Source organism: Ailuropoda melanoleuca, chromosome 13, assembly GCF_002007445.2.
Source record: "Ailuropoda melanoleuca isolate Jingjing chromosome 13, ASM200744v2, whole genome shotgun sequence".
Taxonomy (NCBI): Eukaryota; Metazoa; Chordata; class Mammalia; order Carnivora; family Ursidae; genus Ailuropoda; species Ailuropoda melanoleuca.
Window position 1 is genome coordinate 69449901 of NC_048230.1, and position 17080 is coordinate 69466980.

At 45.5% G+C, this 17080-nt stretch overlaps 1 protein-coding gene across 4 annotated transcripts in view; it reads right to left on the reverse strand.

The window, feature by feature from the left end:
• RALY (RALY heterogeneous nuclear ribonucleoprotein) overlaps positions 1 to 13784 on the reverse strand; it is a 79147-nt gene extending 65363 nt beyond the window's left edge. The window contains exon 1 of one of the 4 annotated variants that reach the window (XM_034640167.1): positions 13377 to 13784. The gene's annotated coding sequence lies outside the window, so the exon portion shown is untranslated. Of the gene's footprint in view, positions 1 to 12521; positions 12543 to 13376 lie in introns of those variants that run through there. The other 3 variants (XM_034640166.1, XM_034640168.1, XM_019796573.2) reach the window with 3 other exon arrangements.
• Between the last annotated feature and the right edge of the window lie 3296 nt (positions 13785 to 17080).

The following is a 17080-nucleotide window of genomic DNA, read 5'->3' on the forward strand; positions in this document are numbered from 1 at the left end:
CTCCACTGAAAGGCAGCCCCAATATCCCTAGGCTGGGGTCCAACTCAAAACAAAACAGAAAAACACTGCAGGTCAAGTCAAACAAAATACGTATGCAGGCCAGAAACACCCCAAGGGGCTGCCAGTTTCCAATCCCTGATCTAGAGGATAAGATCCTCTGACAAGTTCTGAACAGGAAGGATTTAGGAGTCCCCTAAAGACACCTAACTTTTGTCAGAGGAACTGCTTTTCCAAGGAGCTATCCAGGGTCCTAGCCCACTTGACTCCTCAGCTTTAGAACTCATGATTCCACAGCCGCCTTTGGCTTAACCCACTGTCAAAAGTTTTCTTTTTTTTTTTTTTTTAAAGAAAGATTTAAAGATATTAGGTACCTATTACATGCAAGGCACTCTAGGGATACAAACACCCTGAACCTTACTTCCTGGACTTTTGACTTGACTACTTATACTTGTATGGACCCAGTGCTGACTGCCACCCAAATTACTACAGATCCAAACCACTGCTCTATACACCACATTCAATCCTATATACCAGACTCATTTTAATGGCTTGACTAGCCAGTAAAATGAAAGCTCAGCAGCCTGGTTCCCCTCAAGGGGATATCTTTAAAACTCTTGCCCCTGAACTCCACAACTAAAAGTTCCTTTTCTCTGCAAAAGAGCACAACTGCCCCATTACAGTCAGATGTCCTTGGAAGTGAACAGTACAATTCTAAATGTATGCTCTCCCCTGAATCAAGATGGCATTCCCATGCTTTACTCCATCATTATTCTATCATCTCCAGATTCCCTCAGCTTTTCCAAAGAAGCAGCAACACCTTTGCCAAACAGAAAAGAAAAAAAGACTAGCTGTCCTTGAAATAGTAACTCAATCCAAGGAAGGAAGGTTTATTGCTGAAAAAATTTTGTTTTTTACCAAGTCCCTCAAACTAGATTTATAAGCAGGGGAGAACACAAAAAAAAAATGGTTTTTAGGAAAAGGCATCTGGCAGCAGGGAAGAGGATGGCATGGAAAGGGGCAAGAAAGGATGCAGGGAGGCTAGTTTGGAAGCTCCTATAGCTTCGCAATAGCCAAAACAGGCTCCATGTCTGAAACAGGGTATGATCCTACAGTCCCTAACTGACTACCTGCCCACTGAAGACAGTCTTATTCATCTGAGTGTCACCCACAGCATCTAGTACCATGCCATCACATGGTAGGCACTCAAATGGTCATAGACCCATAAACCACCACTCCTGTGGGAGTTCTCAGTGTACATATCAATGAAACCAAGGCCCAGAGAACTTAAAGTGATTCGCTCAAGCTCACAAAATGGGTGAGTGGTAAAAAGCAAAGAACAAAAAGGCTTTGGAGACAAGAAGGTCTGTGTTCACATCCAAGGCTGCTATGAGCCCTTGGGCAAGTAACCCAACTCAACCTTTCTCAGTCTGTTTTCTTATCTGCAAAGTAAGAATTCCTATTCTTTGTAGAGCTGCCATGAGGAATAAGACATACTGCTCCCTAGATACAACCACAAATTCACAGGAAATTCAGAACACGGAAAACTCTACAGGAAAAACCCTGTTACTTCAACAAATAAAGGTAACAACAACAAAAATGGAAGTGAAATTACAAATTAAGAAACTTAAGATATGTAACAACCAATTAAAACGTGTGGATCTTGGGGCGCCTGGGTGGCACAGCGGTTAAGCGTCTGCCTTCGGCTCAGGGCGTGATCCCGGCGTTGTGGGATCGAGCCCCACATCAGGCTCCTCTGCTGTGAGCCTGCTTCTTCCTCTCCCACTCCCCCTGCTTGTGTTCCCTCTCTCACTGGCTGTCTCTATCTCTGTCAAATAAATAAATAAAATCTTTAAAAAAAAAAAAAAAAGTGTGGATCTTATATGAATCCTAAGTCAAACAAACTGTAAAAATAAGATTGTGACATTTATGACATAATTGGAAATTTGAACACAATCTGGATTTTGATGGTATTAAGGAATTATTAAATTTTATAAGGTATTGAAAATGGCACTGTGGTTGTGTTTCATGTTTTTTGTTTTTTAAATAAACTTTACCCACAACGTGGGGTTGAAACTCACGACCCTGAGGTCAAGAGTCACATGCTCTCCTGACTGAGCCAGCCAGGTGCCCCGTGGTTGTTTTAAAGTCATCCTCTAGAAATATATTGTGAAATATTTAAAGGCAAAATAGAATAGTTGAGATTTTCTCCAAAGCGCAGGATGAGAAGTAGGTAGGGGAATAAACGAAATATGACTGACTGAATTGAAGCCGAGTGATGGGTATATCATGCTTCATTAACCTATTCTGTCTACTTTGTGTACGTTTAAAATTTTCCATACTAAAAATAATTGGTTAGGCTTAAATCCTGGCAACTCCATTTACTAGTAGTGTGACTACAGGCATATTTCTTAACGTCCTATTGTCTCAATTTCCCATCTATATGATGAGGAAAACCAACTTCTCAGGGTTGAAGTAAGAATAAATATGATTTATAGACAGATTTAAATATGACAAAAAATTTATAAAACATGTAAGTGATATGAATTTACACACATAAGTCGTATAATACAACATTTATAAAGATTTCTATACATACAAACATACAGCTTAGCACATCCTAACTTTCAATAAACATCAGCCCTGTTAGTATGAACACAAGGTACCAAGCACGGTATCACAACACAGTGGGAACCCAATACATGGCAGCAATTATTAAAATGAAACACAGACTTTTTAGAACCTAAGTCAGATTTTTAATCAAGTACTCAACTAGTCTCCTCGACAGAAAGCCGAAATACCCTCTGGTAAATGTCCCCAATGGCAGCTCTAACATCCCCAGTCTCTCCTAACAAATATCCCAGGACCTGACACAGGATCAGCACCTGACCAATGTTTAACATGGAAGTGCTACACTCTTGGAGCAGGCAGGGCCACCTTATTTCCCCCAACCAGGTAATTTAAGGTACATTTTCTAATATTTGCTGACAGAACAAAGAGGAAAGGCTCTAAGAAATGATCAATGTTCATGCCAACCTTCAAAGTGATTTGGTAAAACTATGGAAAATACACACCCAGCTAGGGTCCACCCAGCAGGATAAAAGCTGACAAAGAAATGGCAATTTTTCCCTGAGCAAATAATACAAGTTAACAGATGAGCTCTGAGAGACTAAGCTCTTTAGGTTTTGGCATTCCCCTCTCTCCCCCTCCCCCTTCTTTTAAGAGAAGACAAACTCTTAACATACTTCAAGTATGACTGTTCACTGGATTAATTTATTCCCTGAAATGATGTAATTACGGGCAAAGAGTCATTCTCATCCTTCTATCCAGTTTAAATACAAATCAGCTTGGGAATAGTAGACCTTTTCCACCTGCTCCAGAAGGCTATGAGAAAGCATCACCCACCCTTGAAGTATGAGACACTTCCTCCCCCCACTCAGCTCATTAGCAGGAATAGGGATGCCACTCAATTTAGTCACTCATGTGTTTCTGTTCAAGATGTTCCTGTCATACAGAATGTCCTCTCTCCATCTCTATAGCCTAAAATCTCCTGTGACCATACCTTCTGGGAAAAAAGGGGAGGAGAAAGGAGAGGGGCACAGCAACTGGGATATCTGGTGTTGCTTCTGGGTAGTCTGGGAGATAACAGTCCAGACACAGAAATATTGGTTCACAGTTTGTAAGCACAACCAGACAGAATATTAGAAACTAAAGTGATCCCAGATAATATATGGTCACTATTACCCTACAAAACCCAGTGAAATGCTCACACCTACGTAAATGTTCCCTGGGTACCACACCCCCACAAACGAAACAATCTCTCCCTCCTCTGAAATCCCAATCTCTTTATCTCTTTACAGTACTGCTACCTGAGAATTCATATTATGGTCCTTAAAACTCACTTCTGTAACTACGCACCAACCAGCATGACTTAAAATGAAAAATATAGACAATGTTAAGTGTTGACATGGACATGGAGCAACAGGAATTCTCTCAAATACCACTGATCAGAGTGTGATCTGGTATGGCTCTGAAAACTGTCTGGCAGTAACTAATAAAGCTGAACATATGCCTACCCTGTGGCTTGAGGTTGGAGAACACTAACTGCTCCCCCTGAAATTTTTCCTAGCCTTTTGCTTCATCACTGCCCCTGTCTAAATGCTTCCATCATTCTTTTCTCCAATCCTAGAAGCTGATTCAGAACCCTCTTCCTGATCACTCCAGCCCAAAGAGATCTCCCCTTCTATGGAAAACTCTGCCATTTACCTATTAACTCTGACAAATGGCTCATGTATTCTTCACATATAAATTGCATCATCTGATTTTATAATGTACTTTTTTACTTTTAGTAACATTATCTAACTTGCTCCTCACAATAACACTGTGAGGAAGTTAAGACATGGAACATTAAACCCATTTTACAGATGACAAAATGGAGGTTCCTCTATTTCAATTTACCTGGGAAAATTAGTGCCAGGGAACAAGAGTAGGCCTTATTCTTCCAAACTAAGGTATTTACACCGAACTGCCTTACTGTCAGATACATATTCATGATAATCTTATCTCCCCAAAGAGAGACCACAGATTTCCTGAAGGCAAGAATATGCTGTACATGTTTACATCCCTCACAGCACCAAGGCGGCACTAGGTGGGCTCCATACAGTTTGGATGACTGATTTCAGTACTGTCCACAATCTTTAAGAACAGGCAGAGGCATGTTTCCTCTTCTTCTAGACCTCACAGACAATGCTAAATTGTTGGAAGAAATTATGAACACAACACAGCATCCTAGGCACCAGGAAAGAGGAAGACCCCTTCAAGATCAGGGTAAGTTCAACAGTCCCTCCATTTCCTAAGGGCTCTGTGCTGCAAAGTGGCAAGGAAGGCTGGCATAAACAGTGGCAGTGGGCTTCAAGAACCACAATTTAGGGGCGCCTGGGTGGCACAGCGGTTAAGCGTCTGCCTTCAGCTCAGGGCGTGATCCCGGCGTTATGGGATCGAGCCCCACATCAGGCTCCTCTGCTGTGAGCCTGCTTCTTCCTCTCCCACTCCCCCTGCTTGTGTTCCCTCTCTCACTGGCTGTCTCTATCTCTGTCAGATAAATAAATAAAATCTTTAAAAAAAAAAAAAGAAAAAAGAACCACAATTTAATCACAACTAGTAAGTCACAAATTGAGCAAATGCCAGAAACCACACCTCAAATAATTCACTTGGAGGCAAAATAGAGAACTATTTTATTTCAAAACTGAGTATTATAAAACTTAAAATAATTCAATATGAAACTTAATTTTCTTCCTTCCTAAATAAGAACCTAGACAATACCAAATCTTTCTGGAAGCCAGCCAGAGAATGATGTGAGGAGAAGAGGGAAAGCACTAGGCAGATGTCTGGATACCCAAACCTGCAGGACAATGTTGTCCCCTACCCTAACATTCTTCACTTTACACACTGCATGTGGGACATCTCAGCAATAAAGGATAAAGGGAGGCAAAATAAAGGTAGGGAGGGCACACCTGGGTGGCTCCAGTTGGTTAAGTGGCCAGCTCTTGATTTTAGCTCAGGTCATGATCTCAGGATCCTGGCACTGAGCCCCTCGTTGGGCTCCGTGCTCAGTGGGGAGACTGCGTCAAGATTCTTTCTCTCCCTCTGACCCCCCCACTGCTCGAAGGCGTGCACATTCTCTCTCTCTCTCTAAAATAAATGAATCTAAACGTTGGAAGTCACATTCAAACAGGTCTCTTTGCCTAGTGATACATCCATCAATTCTATTTCTAGTCTTAACCCTCAACCCAAATATCTGGGCCAAGGCGGCAAGAATAAGAACCAGCTAGGATCTATTGTACTTCTCTGTCTCCCTCTCAAAACTGAAAGTAATTTGAGGGCAAGAATCGTGTCCTGCTTGGTTTTTATGTTCTCCATAGAGAGAACACAGCAGGTACTCCAAATTCCTGGAAATGAATGATTGAACTTTGGGATGGAAAGCAGCTACACAAGCATCATCATGCTACAGCATCTAGGTAACCCACTTAACGTGGTAAGTCTACCAAGACCCTAATTTTAGTAAGAGTTTATTTTAATTGGTGTGAAAATCAATTTAGGGTGAGTCTCTAAGGTCTGAAGAAAAGATATTCTTGTGTTCAACTGATTCAGGCATAGCTATCATTATTATATTGACAACACCATCACTCAGTGCCAGCTTACAGCTATCTGGAAAAACAAAGTCCCAAAGCCTTAAAATGGTCTGGGTAAGCAGGGAACATCTGACTTCTCACTGTAGCATGATCATACTTCCAGAAAGGAAACCCAGACCTAGAGAAATAATGAGTTATGGAAATGATTCTTGTAAATCTACTGCTGCGCTTGCTTTCACTGGCATAAAGAACTACAAAGAAAACTAGACAAACAGATCAACAGACACCATGCAAACAATACCTTTAACTAGGCTTAATAAAATCCTTAATAAAACAAACAGGAGACTGCTAAATACCAGATAAATGCCTCTGGAATGAAGAAAACCTGGCCCATAATATTAAGCTTATAAGCCTGGCCTTCTAAAAGAGAATAATTACTTGGAAGAAAGCAATGATTCTTACCTCGACAAATAAACAGAACTATTCACTCTCTACAGATGGCATTTCAAGGGCCAGGTAACCTCAGCAGAGGTATCTACCTCATAAAGCTAAAGCTCTAAGGAGATGCAAATTTCTGGTCTAGTGTTTTTCCAGCCCTAGTACTGTTTGGGCATCTTATAGTGCTTTTTTTTTTTTTAATTTTCTCTTTATTCTATGATTTTAAACAGTTTGCTACATATTTTAAATATAATTTTTTATAGTCTTAGACTCCACGTTTGTCCATGGGACAACAGCTCCAAGTTTATAATGGAACTCGGCAGACAATTTGATAAATTCATCTCACAAGCAATTTTTCAGGACTCTGTCGACTCTAAAAAGCAATATCCATCTGTTTATATACTAAAAAGTATCTGCGAACCCAGAATTTTTAGCCCTCTGACATACTCTCAATGCTCTAACAAAGCCCTTTCTCCTTCCAGAGATGAATTCTCAAACCACTTACGTAAAACCAGAAATTCATACTATTAAGAGGTAAAAATATCATTCAAGATTATCTAGTTCAACCCTGTTGTTTTAGACAGGAAGACTGAGATCCCAGAGAGTATCAGGTAATTACAATTTACATGTCTTTGCCTGCTATTCCCCCCGTGGAACCACACTGGGCATGCTGGGAGAATGGCAAGACTTACACTTTAGTGAGTGAGTGGAGCACTCCAAATACATGTGTCTGAGCCTCCTAAAAATCTACGTATTCAACCATAATCTCCCTACCCTTATCCCTGCATGGAGAGCAAAGGGCAGTGGACAGCCTGAATGACCTTTTGGGGATATAAACTAGAACCTAGGGATAATATTCCACCCTTCCCCCCTCCTCTGATGAGGTATAGCCCATTTATTCACATGAAGTCCATTATGAAGTAACAGAAAAACACTAAAACCAAGGAAAAAGAAGAGGTTGTAGAAACAAAAGATAATAAAGATACTTGGGCAGATGCCCATCTCTAGTCATTCACTTAAGCAGGGAGACGAAAATGAATAGAGAAGGACCTCTAAACCTTTTTTTTCTCTCCGACTCCCACCCTTTTGGTCTTTTACAAAATTTAAGGGAGGTCTGAGACTATTTTATGACGAAACAGGGCTGGCCAGAAAAGGAAAGGAGTTGGCCAAGTCCACAAACCGAGTTAGCAGGAACCAGACTGAAATGATCCTCAGGCTCATGACTAGGTTTCCAGCTTATCCCACTGCCCCCCACCCCCAATCCTGAGAGTCTAAGTGCTTTGTGCCACTTTGGGTCTGAAACTTTCCTTACAGAACCTAGTGGACTGTTGCAGGTCAGCAGGCTAACATTACTAGTCATCTTCTCCCCCTTCCAGTTATACATTTTATACATGAAGCTAAAATTTTAAAAAACAAGGTTTTTATAGACATTCATGTGAAAATCCTATCGCTACCCTTTCCCCTGCCACTGCCTAAGGGAAAAAAGGGAAGAGAGAAAGGAGGAAAGAAAATGCCTCTCCAAGAGATATACTATCTAAATCATCATCTAGAATCATAAAATGTTATTGCTAGACGGGACCCTTACAGTCAATCTAGTCATTATTTTCTATCATTATTCAGATGAATAAACCTGGACCTTTGCCACCTGACTTAAAGACTGGAGTACAGAGCAGGGTATCCTGACTCCTGTCCCAAAAAAAATCCCTCATGGTCCCTTCCATCCTGACCTGCCCCACCCCACCCTCTAACTCCATCACTGTTATCTAAGCTACTGAGATCCGAGGCTCTCGGGCTGCAAGCTCCTGAAGATACACGTTACTTTGTTTTCCCAGTGCCTAGCAGGCAGTAAACACAGGTGACAGAGAGGGCCACATTAGCAGATAGAGAGAGTCTCAGTACCAAAGGACATTGTCTAGAAAAAATGTAAGCCTAACATAAGCACTTTTCAGAGCTATGCAGGGCCTAAATGTCTGCGATCTAATATTTCCTCCTTTTCTTAACTAGTGTTTACATCATCCAATTTAGCCAGGAATAGTTACCAGATATGTTGTGCAATACCGTCCCTCACCCACGCCCCCACCCCAACCCTCCATGGAGAACTAGAATCAATAACTAGAAGGTAAATGAAAGCAGATATAAGACAACCCTGCATGAGAAATCCACCTCCTCTCCTATGTCTTCACCTCAGTAATCAGCATCCCCATCTATACAACTGCACCAGGTAGAAATCTACAAGTCAACCTTGATGACTCTCCACACCAATAATCTTTGTGTCTCACTGTTCAATTCCTTCTACACATACACATCGTTCATTTGAAACACGGTCCTCTCCTGTATTACCACAACAGCCTCCTCCCAACTGGTCTTTTTGCCCATGGTGCTCTAGCCCTCCAAACCACTCCCCAAACAGGTAGCCAGAGATATCCTTCTAAAATGCCCACAGGAGCATGGCCCCCTCACCTCGAAATGAAGTCCAAATTCCTCAACCAGGGCAACAAGGCCCCTTCATGACTTGGCTTCTGCTCTACCTACCTTACTCGTCTCACCTAATCTCTTGCCACATCCACCCATCCTTTGCTTTATGCTCCACCCAGGAATCTTGAGAAATATGAGAGATGTATTTAATCCCTCTGGGTCTGTTCCTCACCTACAGAATGGGAATAACAGTATGTACTTCTTGGGGTGGTTACAGGAAAAAATTAACACACAGTAAATGATTATAGAGTAGAACCTGATAAAGGAAACGGCCAAAAGTCTCAACTATTACCACCACCATCTCTAGACTTGCTATTCCTTCTGCCTAGTCTTATCTTTGTCTCCTTCTCAACTCTCCAATCTCTTCTTTTCCTCCTGCCTTATGTCTCCATTTTTCTTGAAATCTGGGCTTAGCGAACTTCTCTGAAAAAGCCTCCAAGACTGGGTTAGTTACCATTCCTCTATGCTCTAATAGTGTTTATCTCTATTCACAACACTTCTCACATTCCCTGTTTCCTTGCCTGCCTTCCCCACAAGGCTGTATAGACTCAAATCCCCAAGCTTATGACTGTGCATGGCAGATGCTTAATAATTTTTCTGTAAACAGAAAACTTTCTAATAATGAAGTGTCCAATGAAACTGAATCTCAGCAAGTAGCCAATTCAAATGTTGGCCAGATGGCTGACTGGTCGACAGGACTTTAAAAGCCCTTCAACTACAAGATCCCATCCAATAAACAATTCAACATATTCAGACCTCATTATCCACTCAGGGGTTTGGACTTAATACATAGGCAATGTTAGGCCATCAGATCTTTAAGGAAAGTGCAACATGTTCTGATCTGTTTGCTGCCCTGTTATCCATCTCTCCAACACCTCCCACCCCCACCCCCACCCCCTGTTGGTTATCAGGACAAAATTTGAACTACCCTTCAAAAACACCATATTCCACCACCTCCAAAACATACAGAAACAGAAACAGTCAAACCTAAGGGAGTTTTGAGAGGCTAAATGCATTTAACTCCATCTTAACCACCTACAAGCAGTGAGTATTCATAAACACCCTCTAGGAACCCATAGCTAATCCTTCTTGTGTGACTTTATGGAAAGAGAAGGGCAGAGAGAGTGCATTTCATAACGATAATCCATTTAATCATCCTCTGAGTAGTTTTGATCCAAGCTGCTGTCATAGCACTGCTATTCTTGATCACTGCAGCCCCATATGCCCAAATCCTGGATAGTCGGAAAAGCAGGTGCCAACAAGGCAAGGGTGGAGAGTCCTCTGGGTTCTATTTCAAGGGTAGGAGTTCTCTTTGGAAGATACAAAAAGGGCCAGCACAGATTTCCAGAAAAGTCTTCCGTGATAAGGAACTTTTCAATCCACAGAGCAGAGGAAAAAGAGCTTAGCCAGAGGTACAAACAGGCCTCTGTTCCTGGTCTGGGGCTGCATGCCACACCCTACTGCAGATAAGGACTAATCATTTTGCATTTACAAAGCACCCTGAGGAAGGCACTAAAACTACCAGCTTTGCCAGTCACTAAAGGACAAAAAAAAGTAGGATTTCACTTATATGAGGTGCCTGAAGTAGTCAAATTCAGAGACATAAAATAAAATGGTGGCTGTCAGGGGCTGGGGGGAGAGGGGAATAGGGAGTTAGTGTTTAATGGGTACAGAGTTTCAGCTGGGGAAGATGAAAAAGTTTTAGACAACGATAGTTAGTGGTGACGGCTGCACAACAGTGTGAAAGTACTTATTGCCAGAGAACTGTCCATTTGAAAGTGGTTAAAATGGCAAATTTTACCCCATGTATATTTTTACCAAAAAAAAAAAGAAGTAAAGAAAAAAACCCACACCGGCTTTAAAGTTATATTGTCTGTGGTTATCAATTACATGATCCTGAGCAAGTCACAATAACCTCTCTACGACTGTTTCCGCCTCTGTAAAACAGGGATAATAACACCTAATTCATACATTCGGCTCTGAGGAATAAATGAGATATCACACAGAAAGTCCTTAGTCCAGGAACTGAAACCCGGTAAGTACTTAATAAATGTTAGCTATTATTTCCACTACTACAATACACTTTCACAACCATTTCTCACAGTCCCCACACAAACAGGTGCACACAGCCACAATGAGTGGCTCCGTTAATGATGCTACATCAAATCCTCTGCCCATGAAAGGTGTCCTGTCCTCACTACTTGTTAATTTGGTGACCTAAGTAAGGCAAGTGCCCCAACCTTGCTGTGTCTCCATTCTCAATTACAGCTGTAAAAAGGAGATGTCAAGCAAACTCTAAGAAGTCCCTCACAGAACCGGGTTAGAAATCGTATGATTCCAGAAGTGTACTATAAACCATAAAGTACCATACGATAAAGTAATGACTAATGAGAACTGGTACACCTGTGCACAAAACCTGACCTCCTTTTAATGCTAAACCTGACGCATGGAGAGTGGCTGAAACTGAACAACTTTCTCACGATTTCAATTTACTCAGGATTCCTGGTCTGTTAAGGCCTTAATAAGTAATTTAGTGCCCCTTCAAAATGTGGCAAGGGATGGCGGAAATAAAATGATTACTGGACTGCAAAGCAGAAGACTGGGAATTCTAATTCTGATTCTGTCACTAAGGCAGTCTGTGAATTTAGACAACTTACTTCCCCTTTCCAGTGTTCACTTAACAGGGCAGGGTGAAGGGTAGGACAGATAAAAAAGTTAAACCAGAGGGTAAGACCCGTTCCAGGACCTACATATCACAACTCCTAAATCCAGAATTTTGGAAAGAGGAGAGCACAAGAGACCTCCAGATTCCAAAGAACTAATGCAAACATTAGGAGACTCCTTCAAGATGTGGCCTAGGAACTCTGATTTTTAGACACTTCCCACAATAGGGATCAAACACACTGGAAAACTAGTGTTAATCTTAGTTAATCTTAGTTCACTTTTACCCCTCTTGGGTCTTACTGGAAAATAGGAAAAATAAAGCCCTATTTGAAGCACTTGACTTGAGCCACTTCCTGCTTCTCCTCCCCCCAAGCAGAAGCTATAAATCTCAACACTATAGAAAACACGCAAGGTTTGGGGGGAGTGGGGGAGGAACATGCCATAAATAAGATAAAGGACAGACCTCACTGTTAAAATGACTTAAGCCTTCCTTGAGCCAAAACCCCAGAGAACTTCAATTGTGCTTGAGATCTGGAGTCCGCAACATTCATCAAATTCTAACGGGCAATACTAGCAAGACATTCACTGTAATTTCCTCCCCCTCGGACCTCCCGTATCCCCAGAATGGGATTTCATCCATAGTATAGTTGACACTATACTAGGAGTCAGGGAAAACGGAGTGACCCGAGGGTAAGTCAGAATCCTCTGTGCACTGAGAGTACACAAGCTCACACTAAGAAATAAACAACAGGTACTAATACCGCGGCTTTACACTTCTGTGGCTACTAAACTGTGATTTGGAGCAAATTATTTTACCTCTCCGTGCCTTGACTTCTGCTTTTGTAAAGGGGGGACAACCCCAGAAGGCCGTCCTGAGCATTCAATGAAATAAGGCTTACGAAGTTCCTAGTCAAGTCCATTAAATGTTACCTGTTGGTATTAAACACTTCTTTCACAAACTAGTTCCCTAAATCCACAAACATCCTGCGAAGCGACTTTCTTTCCCCCATCTTACGGAGGGGCAAACTGAAGCTCGGCCGCACAGGGGACTGCGTGAAGTGCGGAACACCGCCCCAGCTCGAGGGCACGTTGTTGCTGCTCTCGGAGCCCCAAGGTGTGCAGCGAGCCCAGCAACGGCAGCGGTGGGGGCCGAGGCGGCGCTCAGGCCCGTGGGAAGCGAGGCAGGGCCAGTTCTGCGCGCCTCGGGGAGCCGGTAGCCTCAGCCCGGGAGGGAGAGCCGGAAGAAGCCCGGGCTGGGGCTAGAGCCCGGGCCGGGCCCGCCCAGGCCTCCCCGGCGCGGCCTCCGCTCCGCTCCCCTCCCTCCCCCCCTCGCCGGGCGGGGCGGGGCGCGAGTACAAAGACTCCAACTTCCAAGCAGGCGCGGGCCCACCCTGCCAACTCCTGGCCCAGGCCCGGCCCGCGAGGAGGAAGCGGCCAGGGAACGCCAGGCGGCCGGGGGCAGGCGCGGGTGGGCCGGGCCAGCGACACGGGGTTTGGGGGGAGGTGCGGGGGGAGGGGGACGGGAGTTACTCCCGCTCCCGGGACGCCCAGAATGGCTGAAAAAAGAGTTTCTAAAAATAGGCAGCAACCCTCGCAAAGAGGTGAGCGGCCGAAAAGGAACAAGGAACACTCCCCCGCACCCATAAGGAGACGCCCGTGGCCCCCACTCACCCGAGCCGAGAGGTCTGGAGGAAGCCGCGCGGCGCGGAAGGAGGCGGTGCCGCCGCACTCGGGGGCGGAAGGGAGGGAGAGGAGGAGGAGGAAGGCAGCCCCGGCCGCGGCGTGAGGAGCTGAGCACACGCGCGGGAATCGCCCCCGCCGCCGCTGCCGCCCCCTCAGCTTCTCTCGACTGCGCCCGCCCTGCACCCGCGCCACTCGCGCGCCCCGCCGCACTGACAGCGGCGCGAGCCCCGCAGCCGCGAGTCCTTCCCTCGGCCGGCACCACCGAAGAGCACGGGGGTGGGGGCGCCCTGAACGGCTTTCCTCAGCTTGGCCCCGCCCGCCGCTCCAGCCCTGGCCCCGGGCCCTTCCTCCGACTCTGTCTCCAGGGAAGGACACGGTGACACAAGCGCTAGGAGTCCGCAGCCCCACCCTGACACTGCCCCGCTTCCCGAGCGCAAGGACTCTCCCTACCCCCTCAGCCTCGTTTTGGAAAGGTCCAGAGCTCCCGCGGGGAGAAGAGGAAGGCGGGGCCAAGGCGGGGCCTCACAGGGAGGAGGGACTGAGGAGGGAGCCTGGGGAGGCGGGGCTAAGGGCGGGGAGAGAGAAAGACTCTCCTACACCAATAAGCGAGCCGAAGGCGGGGCAGGGCTGAGAGGGTGGTGATGCCAGAGACGAGAGAAGTGCAAGGCAGGTATGGAAGACCGTGGAGGCCGCGCGGAGCCAGGAGCCAGGGCCGCTCTTGAAAGGAGGGGCTGTGGGTGGAGCTAAACGGAGGCCGTTCCCGTAGGAGGAGTCAAGGGTGGAGGGAGACCGAGGCGAGGCTGGAGAAAGCGGAGCCCTTAGAGGAGGGGGCGGGAGACGGGGCCGAAGAGAGATCCAGAAGGGAGGAAAAATTTTAGCGGGACAGAAGGAGGCGGGCCCGGAAGCAGAACAGGGAGGAGGGGGCCCAAAGGTGGCCATTCTGGGGATAAGCCGGAAGGAGGCGTGACCCAAAGGCGGGTCGCGAGGCTGGTGCTGGGATGGGCGGGGCCTGGAGATGGGACCCAAACACGTTGGCGGGGGGGCGGTGCCCGAGGAGTGCGTAAGGGACGCAGTAGGAAGAAGCTCCAGGTCCTTTCACTCTCAGGGAACCAGGTGCGTGGACTGCGCGAGGATAGGTCCTCGCAGCCTAGGCTAGGACAGAGCCGAGAGGCCGCGGTTGGGTTGGGTTTGGGGAGGACGTGCCACTCCCACCTTCAAAAGGAGGTTAAATTTCAAATACCTTTGCCCTTCTAGGGTGCGGGCAATGTTTTATAACCCGATCTGGGTGGTGGTCCTCTCTACTGAATATTTCTCCTGTCGGAAACTCTCACCCAAATCAGTGTTCCAGCCTCCGAGGAATAGCCGGAGTGGTCTTCCAAGAGCTCACGAAGACCGTGCCCTTCAGTCCTCAGCTATAGACTACCTTGAGGGCCAGGAACTGTCCAAATTCTCCATGCGGCCGACCTGTGATTTCATGATTGAATTTTTCACATTGCTACCCCCCAGAACCTGCCTAAAGAGACGGAAGTCCTAAAAACGACAGAATTTCAATGAATCCTGGTCCCGCCAGACCAACAATTACAACTCCGCTTGTGTTGTTTGATGACCATCGTGTCTCCCTTTAGAGGAAGAGAAATCAAATTAGAGAGATAGTGACACTGAGACCAAGGCCAGGAACATTCTTCCCCTACCTCTTCTAACTGGTTCTTTCTTACGCCTCAAGTCTCTGTTTAAATATCACCTCCTCAGAGAGGACTTTCCTGAACACCCCACCTGAAGATGTTCTCTAGTTTGGCCTCTTGTTCATTTCCTTCATTGCATTTCTCAGTCTTGTCATTTCTTGGTCTGTTTGTGTGTTTCTGTCTGTCTCCCCACTAGAAGATAAGTTCCATGAGACCAAGAATCTTTGGTTGAGTACATCACTGTTACCAGACCTGGTGCAATGGCTGGGATAGACGTAATGTTCAATAAACACTTGAGTGAATGAATCGGTCAATCAACCAATTAAGGAATTGGTCCCTGCCAATCTCCTCTGCTCTGTTTCTGGCCGCTCCTGGCTACTTGCCTCCCTCCCTTTGTACCACCTTACAGTGTGTGCTTGAATACACCACAGTCTCTCAGCACCCTCTTATAAGCGTCCTCCACTTGGACTGCTCCTCCCCTTCTGCCTAGATGCCTCCTGTTCATCCTTAAAACTCAGCTCAAGAACCACGTCCTCTGAGAGGCTTTCTCTGACCTCCCATCAGCCCCACCACCAGGTGTTCACCCCTCCCTGTTCATAGCCTGGATTATAAAACTTGCCTCTGCAGGTGATAATCCTCTTCCTGCTAGCACTAAGGATTATATTCATAGCTTCAAAGGTCCTGATCTGCCCTCTGCTACTCTTCTGACCTTATCCACTATTTTATTGCTTTCACCTCCTCTTACTCTGCTCCAGCCACGCTGGTCTTGCTGTTCTTCTGACATGCCAAGCATACTGCTAACTTCAGGGCCTCTGCACTTGCTGTTGTGTGTGCCTCAAATGCTCCCCTCCCAGATGTGTGCATGGCTCACTCCTTCAGGTTTCCACTCAAATGTCACTTCCTCAGAGAGGCCTCCCCTGGCCCACATTTGAAATAGCAACACCACAGGGCGCCTGGGTGGCTCAGTCAGTTAAGCATCTGTGTTCAGCTCAGGTCATGATCCAGGGATTGAGCCCCGTGTGGGGCTCCTTGCTCAGTGGGGAGCCTGCTTCTCTCTCTCCCTCAGCCTGCTGCTCCCCTTGCTTGTGCTCTCTCTCTCTGTGTCAAATAAATAAATAAAATCTTTTTTAAAAATTAAAAAAATAAATAAGATAGTAACACCCTGGAGTGCTTGGGTGGCTCAGCTGGTTGAGCGTCTGACTCTTGGTTTCGGCTCAGGTCATGATCTCAGGATCATGAGCTTGAGCCCCATATCATGCTCTCCACTCAGGGTAGAGTCTGCTTGAGAGTCTCTCTCTCCCTCTGCCCCTCCTCCTGCTCACTCACTCACTCTCCCAAAAATAAATAAATCTTTAAAAAATAAAATAGCAATACCCTACTTCTCTGTACCCTTTCCTGCTGGATTTTTCCACCTGCTGGATATTACCACCTGAAATATTATATGTTCGTTTGTTTGTTGTCTCTCTCCTGTCCCCACCTTCTTCATTTTTTGTGATCTTCACAAAGACAGGATTTTGTCTGTTTTGCTCATTCCTCAGTCCCTAGAATGAGCATTTGTTGAATGAATGACTATGAATTAAACAGAAGTGTTAGGAATACTCTGTGTTGTCCAGAAAAATCCCTGAAGATTAGAGCATGAAGGGAGATGATCTGGAGTCTTGGGATCAAGTCACACAGCGGGCTCCATGCTCAGGGTGCAGGGTGGAGTCTGCTTGGGATTCTCTTTCCCTCTCCCTGCCCCTCCCGCTTGTGTGCACATTCATATTCCCTCTCTCTCTCTCTCTCTCTCAAATAAATCTTTTTAAAAAGTAAAAAAAAAAAAATAGATTGATGATAGGAATTAGCTCACATGGTTATAGAGGCCAAGAAGTCCCATGATCTGCCATCTACAAGCTAGAGAACCAGCAAGGCCAGTGGTATATAATTCAGTCCAAGTCCAAAAGCCCAAGAACCAGGAGCAGTCATGTCCAATGTCCTGGGCAAGAGAAGATGGATGTCAGTTCAAGCAAA